Source organism: Triplophysa dalaica, chromosome 23, assembly GCF_015846415.1.
Source record: "Triplophysa dalaica isolate WHDGS20190420 chromosome 23, ASM1584641v1, whole genome shotgun sequence".
Taxonomy (NCBI): Eukaryota; Metazoa; Chordata; class Actinopteri; order Cypriniformes; family Nemacheilidae; genus Triplophysa; species Triplophysa dalaica.
The window spans coordinates 2,652,770-2,660,957 of NC_079564.1; the positions used below are offsets into that span (position 1 = coordinate 2,652,770).

At 36.4% G+C, this 8,188-nt stretch overlaps 1 long non-coding RNA gene across 1 annotated transcript; it reads right to left on the reverse strand.

Annotated features, from left to right (window-relative positions):
* Positions 1-1,381: 1,381 nt before the first annotated feature.
* LOC130413687 (uncharacterized) lies at positions 1,382-6,651 on the reverse strand. Its single transcript, XR_008905523.1, has 4 exons — positions 6,566-6,651; positions 6,335-6,431; positions 4,299-4,425; positions 1,382-1,591 (listed from the first exon to the last, which is right to left on the reverse strand). It is a non-coding gene; the product is annotated as an uncharacterized LOC130413687 (long non-coding RNA).
* Between the last annotated feature and the right edge of the window lie 1,537 nt (positions 6,652-8,188).

Below are 8,188 nucleotides of genomic sequence, written 5' to 3' on the forward strand. Positions count from 1 at the left end.
AAACATTAACCATTTTAGCAAAATTTGTCCTTTTGTGTAATTTTTTAAAAAAACAATCAAGGTTTATTTCAACCATATGTAAACTAATAAAGACTGAGTAGATCTATATAAATAAAACTACATTTTAATATATATATATATATAAAAATATACCCATACCTCTATGATACATATTTTGAGGTTTTTTGTATTGCTTTATACAATACTTTGATACAATGTTGCACCCCTCCTGTTTTTCCAAGTAAAAACTACATTTCTCAAGCGTTTAGACCAATATTTGAGCTTTTTTCAATATGCATGACGCTATCGTCTTGTTTCCAGTACACCAATGTCATGTAAACTTACTTTTTTATGAGCACTCAAGAATGTTTCTTTCAAAACCAAAGTGGCACACGACATTGACACGAGGACGTATCAGTCAAACGCGCTTAAAAAGGAAGCGTGCTTCATCATTGTGTTATTTGCATAATCAGGCCAATTTCGTCTTTCGATGGGTGCGCTTTAAGTTCGCATCCTTCAGAGCAGATAATCAAGGCGTCACGCTAGGCCGCACAGGGACGCCCCCACCATAAGGCCATTCTACAAACGCGCCTAGTTAAAAAAGCGAATTTCAGAAACGTCACAGGGCAGCATACAAGTTTAATAACCTCCCGAAATAATTACCTCCAGCTAAAGTTTCCCTCGCTATAGATAACCAAAGAGCACTAAAAAAGTATTCATGATAGAACAGTGCCATTAAAGAATTGTCTAATTGGTGCGTGAAAAGGTCTCCCCGGTCTTCTCCATCTGCATCATTATCTGTATCCTAACACGTGGCTGTACGTTTTTCATCAGGAAGTGCGAAGTTAAGCTAAACAAAGGCAAAGCAAAGTCATATATACAGCACTAATTGGTGTTCATTAGGTCTAAGGTTGATCCTTTGAGCTTTCCCTGTGTATCTCAGACTGAATGGATCATCACAGGACTGTACCCATCAATCAGTTTGATTTAGCCTGTTAATTTATCACTATCATTAAACTTTCCAATTGTGCTTGAAAAGAACGTGACTCTCCTTTGTGCACCAAAAAGGCATTTAATTAGGTTTCACTAATGCGGGGAAAGTAAAAAAAAATTTGGGAATTGACAACATTTACTTTGAGAAGTATGCAAGACATCTAAAGACACCTCTGAATTTACTTAATTAAACATTGTAAATTCATAAGCATACAGGGTGAGGCGTCAATTAATTCCAAACATAAATCAAAAAGAAACCTCTCGGGGAAAAAGCTTTCTTTATGAAAATCAAACAGAGAGGGCAAGGCGTTGCTCGGTTGCATCAAGTGTACTGTTTATTTTTCACTTGTTAATACAAGTCATGGGTGTAAGTGATTGGCATCAACAAAGCTGACATCTTGTTCGGGGACATGGTGAAAATACAAATTGTGCATGGGATTTATCGATAAATGACTCTCGTGTGCACTCGTTGGATGAGTCAGCCTCTCTTAAGGGACCGGCGCACATCTTTATAGTCTACGCCTAAAGAGTGTCCCCTCTCCAGGCCTCCTCACAACTTTTAACATCAAGATGGGAAAAGAGGAGTTTGATGTTCACTCTGCAATGAGGAAAGAATGTGGCTGTGAATCAATAAAAATGTCGATTCGCTAAAAAGGATCTCCACCAGTCTTTGAAAATGAAGGGAATAAATACAAAGAATTGAATTTTCTTTTGACGTGTCTAAAAATTTATAATGCTGCCAGCGTCTCAGGAGATCCAGTGTTCCTACTAAAATGCATGCTTCGAGCATTATTATATCGGTTTATCTTATTACTGAGCAATGACTAGAAGACTCTGATGTAAAAACAAAGTCTGTTTTGTTCTAATTGTATTTTCACACGACGCATTAGCAGTTCATTAGAGCAATTAATGAAGATGTTGTTTATTGCATTTACAGCAAACATGTCACAGCATGTAGTAATGAACATTAATAATCTCATCTGTAGCACCTTAGAAGAATTAGCAGTACCTGAACTATTTATGCAATCTTGGATCTTGGCTTTTATCAAAGTGACAGGAAACATGAATATGGACATGATGCTTCTTGGTTTTTATGAATAAATATATATTCTAACACTGAACTTTGCCATTCCAATGAAAACTGTTACTTTATTTGTATTTATTGCTCTAACTGAAGTTTTGGTTAATTCTAACACAGTTGACAGAGGTTCTTATTTTATTCATAACGATTTAAATAATTACATATTCAATAGCAAAACACTCTGTTCCATTTCAAATAAACACATTCTACGCATTGAACCCACATTTAACGGTTCGGAGAAGGTTTATATTCTTCATCCATAAAGCGTGTAAAATTACTATTTCATGTGTCCAAATGTGTATGCCAAATAATTGTTTAGCTTTGTTTAAATGCCCATGAGATACATCTCTGCATTTTCTTGCACTCGGGAAAAAGTATGTGTGCCAGCATCATAATGCTGCATTTGTTTTATGTGGCATGTATGAAACTTTATAATAAAAAAACAGAAAAACACACTCCAGTTTTCAAATATATATATAACTAAGTCTGCAGAATGATGAGATTTTTGTTCACAGTGCTCAAGTGGTTGTTGCTCAGAAAACTTAATAAGAATAGAAACATAAACATATAATAAAGAGTACTACATTATTTTAATAGCTCTAAACAAAAAATAAAAATGACTGAAATAGCTCATTAGTTCATATTAAAATGTCTGTTTACTGTGGGGTCTTTGCTATTATAAACATAGTTCTTGTTTGAAACTCTAGAGGAATTGAAGATAACTAGGGTGTGTTTTTTAGGATAAGTTTAAACCTTAAACAAGTTTCCATTTGCTTTCCATTTAAAGGGATAGTTAACCCAAGAATTTAGTCATTCATTATAATTGTCATTGTTTATTGACCCTCTGGTTGTTCCAAACCTGCATAAATTTATCTTTGTTCTGGTGATCAAAAAAAAAGATATGTGACCCTGGAGGGGTAAAAATTACAGATTTTTCTTTTTGCCGAAAATCATTAGGATATTAAGTAAAGATAATATTCCATAAAGCTATTTTATAAATTCCCTACCTTAAATATATAAAAACTTTATTTTTGTGAGTCCTACAGTGCCTCAGTTTAACAATTTCAAAGGTGATTTTCTCAACATTTCAGCTTTGTAAACAGTTGTTTTTACGCCAGATAGTGTCATATCCTAACAAACTATATATAAATAGAAAGCTTATTTCTTCAGCTTTCAAATGATGTAAAAATCTAAATTTCGAAAGATTGACCCTTAAGATTATGGTCCACAACTGACTTTTGGTTTTTAATTCTTCAAAGTATCTTCTTTTGTCTTAAACAGAGCAAAGAAATGTATACAGGTTTGGAACAACTGGAGGTAGCGTGAATGATGAAATTTCCATTTTTGGGTGAACCATCCCTTTAAGTGCACTGTCCAGGTCAAATGATTGAGATTTTAAGATTGTCATATCTCATTTACCACACTGTTTCAAAGAATCACGCTGTTGGCAGTTATACAATATGAGAGTCCTGTTACAGTGTGCATCCAGTTTTATGATGCTCAAGAGTCATTTTAGAGTAGGTTGTGGATTTCCCATGATTATCTCCGTTCAGTGAGCTGTACCACAAATGTTTCCATTGGCAATATTGAGGGAACTCAGCAGCACAATATCAGAAGTCATGACTCACGGCCAAGAGATGCAGTGATTCACATTGTGTTCGCTCAACTGTATATTGCTGTATACTGATATATAGGACTACTGGGCTGCATGTGCACTTTTCATTTTTAGGAAACCCTCACGGACTCATTACAAGAAGAGTAAGAATATATCCACCCACAGGTTGTGCTCATATTACTTTTTAATCCCATGAGAACGACACGGGAATTTATAATAACTTTAATAATAGCTGGACACTGTTTTCCGTGCAATTACAATTACTGTAAAGTTCAAAATGTTATCCATTTTGGGGTAATTCTACACATATATAATCATAATATAAATACACTATCACAACATAAATACAGTACAGGGTCCATTGCCTGGCTTGTTTATTTTGACTCGAAGTTTAACAACATTCTGCCAATATCCAATGAAGCGTAAACCAAAGAGAAATCAACCAAGTGTTGCCTGTGGCCATCACTGCCAAGCATCTCTAGTGCTGGGTGAATATGTAAACCTGCATCTACTTGAGTGGCATTCCCATGTGCTCATAATGATTTCTATAAAGCACAACAGGATTTTGACACACAAAGTGCCTTAACACTCTTCAAAGCAATGACTCACCAGCTTTTATTTGGAGTATATATGCAAATCAGATGTTTCAGCCTTCAGCACATTCGCTCCTGAACCCCTGACAGAGCATTAATCACGACACTCTCAAAACCTCACCTGCCGTCCAAGGCAACATCACCTGGAAATGAGTTCAACTGTTTATTAGCCCGAAGAAATTACATACATAGGAGAAACACTGGTTGAACCATAGTCACACTGAGGAAATCTTTACAGTTATTACGGTAATTCCAATTTACATTGTTAGACATCGTAAATGTATATTGCCTGGATAAAATAGGCCCAAACCCATATGGATTTCCATTCATTTCATTGGCAGATGCTGTGTTGGTGTAAGATCCCGTCCTCTAGAGACAGATTCTTAAGTATCCGGTCACATCCTTTTTCACTTTCATTCTCATCTTTAAAGAACCACTTCGTTTAGACGACATAATGCAAATATAAATATCGTTTAAACTATATTAATCTGGAACAAAATTCTGCGTCATGATTTCATGTACATCTTACAAACACTTCCTGCAAAAACACCATATCTGCTGCAAATATAGCCATCAACAATGGAAATCACTATGGTAAAAACAGTCAAGAAATCTGTCATATATTCACATTTCTCTACTTAGTTTTACTGCTACAATATATCAATAAATGACAAACTAAATACAATGCTTTAAACACCTTGCTGAATTCTGGTGGACTTTTCCCCACTGATGTATATCGTTACAGTGTTTTCTCTCAGTTGTGAGGACATGATGGGTGATTAATTCCATTGAATATTTTGAATATCATTAGTTCACGTAACGTATTATGGGCGCTGCTCATAATATAAGTTACATAACAACGCCAAAGTCGTGGGTTTGATCCCAGGGGATTACACATACTTAGAAACATACATGTATAAGATAATGCAATGTAAGTCGCTTTGGATAAAAGCGTCTGACAAATGCATAAATGTTAATGTAGGTGTAAATCTGAGAGAGAGGGAGAGAGGGTTGACCGCATTACCCCTTCTGTATCTCTGGAGGTCGTCCTGCGGAGTGATTTTAGAAACAAGACAAACGCTTGAAATAAACTTCCGGTTAATGTTCCTGCATTCATGCATGTTTATCAATGAACCAGAAATAATGTGAAAGTGACAATGCAATGTGCATAATCCGTGACGTCACTTTTTACTTTTTCCAGCAAAATGTTGTATTTGACAAATAATTCAGCAAATTGACAATTGGTCCTCGTATTTAACCATGTAACCGTCGTTAAATCATTGTCTGAACTCTAGATGTACACAGAATCGCTTACTGTTCATTTGAATCACTGTGAATTCCCCTTACACACATCTAGCAAGCATTTAATCCAAACCAATTTGCATTAAATTTTGCAATTTTAGCAGTTTGTGTGTTTGCACCTACTCGGAATTGGGCTACTGATTAGCTTGATACATAGCCAACAAAAAACAAAGATATAGTTTCTGAAATTTCAATTTAACGTTATGTTTTGCTGCATTGCAAGAACAGCTATTTTTTCAGAAAATGAAACACTAGTTAAATGTTCATAATTTAGGTAAAAATAGAGTCAATCATACATTCGAAAAAAGAGAGACCCGTTTAATGAGCAAGTCCATAGCAAGTCCATAGCAAACAAAAAAATACAGGAAGATAAGAAATGGCATTATCAATATATCAAAAACACAATCATATTTTCATTAAAAAAAAATAGACAAAATCGCTTCCTTGTTTTGGTCTCAGTCCGCTCAGTCACATCCGGCGCACATAGCGTCCATAGGGAACAATGACGTTGATGTACCAAGGATTACGTTCAACGACGTGAGTCAATTTATCCGAACTCTACGGGCGGTTTCGCGGAATGAGAAACGACAAGGCCTTTGGCAAATTACGACATTTAAGAAGTTTTTACAATCATGCATTAAAAAAGCTGCTGGTGTGAGACAACACAAGGTCACTTATAATTTTAAAAATATGTCCATGCTTTTTCATTATACATTTGATGTAGTTATCATATGTTTTGACCCGCATTACCTTAGTCATCGTCGGATTGAAGCATTATCACTCTGCAGAAGAGTTTTGCTCGAGGAGCGTCTGATAGCCCCGCCTCTCTTCCGCTACTTAAGCGAAACTGCAACAGTTGAAAAGTGCGGGTACTTGAAGTGCACTTCTTTTTTGAGAATTTTCAATGTGAACACACAACTCACACTTTTTATAATACAACATGGCGTAGAATAGTGCATAAATGCCAGATATGGAACTCACCTTTTGCGACAACCCTATGAGAGCGGAAGTGGGTTTGCCGGCTGAGATTTTACCGGACGTACCTCATCACCCTGCGTGCAGTGTCTCTTGTTGGGTGTTGATTGTTTTTCAGAAATTGTTTTTACCTCTAATTTTATAAACAATCAGAATTTAGGAGACAGTGACCTCTGGTGGTGTGGAGGAGTCATGCGCAGTATGTCGTTTGATGAAGATGATGTTATCAGTCACTGCGTGATACATATATGAAGTATCTGAAGTTTTTTGTTATCCCTTATAAATCTAATGAACCTACCCTGTACGCAGTTTTGTTTCTCTGAATCAGGTTGAGAAACCCAACCTTTTTCCAATTGTGCAAGCTTTGACAAATCCAAATATGAAAACCGGTAAACACACTGGCCTTAGCAAGCACCACTAACATGAGTACAAATGAGTGAAAGTGTTTTGTTTTATATATACCCCCCACACATATACATTCTATAAGAGGCTAAAGCACTATTTAAATCACTTTACATCTTTTTTTATCACTGCTTTGCTTCAACAAGGAAACACAGTTAATTAAATAATGTATGATCTTGAACTATTTTTAGATTTCAGCGTGATGAATTACCAGCTACATGTTTCAGAAAAGTAAAGCTCTCAGTGTCCAATGTCTGGTTTCTGCTCCGTAATCTAATTATGAAATATGAGTTTATTCGAAGGTGTCATTTGCATTACAGGCTGTCTCGCATGCGTATAATCTAAATTATTCATGACAAACCAGAGTGGTTCTGGATTTTACACAGTTCGAGAGCTTTCATGCTCGACCAAAGTAACGGTTCAGCAACTTAGCAAATGTGGCGGCTTGTCTCAGCCGAGAGTATTTAACCTTACATTAATCACTGCCAGCAATATTTGGCGCCATCACAGGTGACACCAAGTGCGAGATCACTTGCTAAGTGACAGTCATGGGACAAATTCTGCGATTCTTCTGACTTAAAGGAGTCACTCGCCGGAAGCAATTGTTTTTCTTTGTCTTTTGTGTGTTTTAAGTTGCCCATGCATATATTAGACACAAATATCAGCGCGTTTCAGAGAGGCGGCGCAGAGGAGATACAAACATGCACGGTATGAGGAAAATACAGCGTTTTTTAACCTTAAATCGTGTAAACACGTTGTATTACATCTAAAGAAAACAATAATATTCGTTTTAGCGTCAAATGACCCCATTAATTTAAAACACTGACATCCCTGTTGAAAAACACAGCATATGCTAGGTTAGGTATAGTTTGATGCTGATTTGACCAGCTTAAACCTGCACACGACCAGCTAAGGACCATCTTAAACCAGCACAGACCACCTTAAACCAGAAAACCAGCATCAGAACTTACTAAACCACTGTAGGATCCACTGTATACTTCATAAAAAATTTTAATAGACTTCTAAGGGGGTAAATGTGGGCAGGAGGAGGTTTGACATCAGGTAGAGCACAGCAACTGAAAAAGGTCAGGTTTGTCACAGCATCACATTTGTGGGGTGTTGCTGGTCCACCTTGCCAGAAACTAGCTGTGTGGGAGTTGTGGAAAATATGTTGCTTGTTTAATTAGCCCGGTCATTGTGTTAAAATAACTCTTTCTTGTTAAGGGT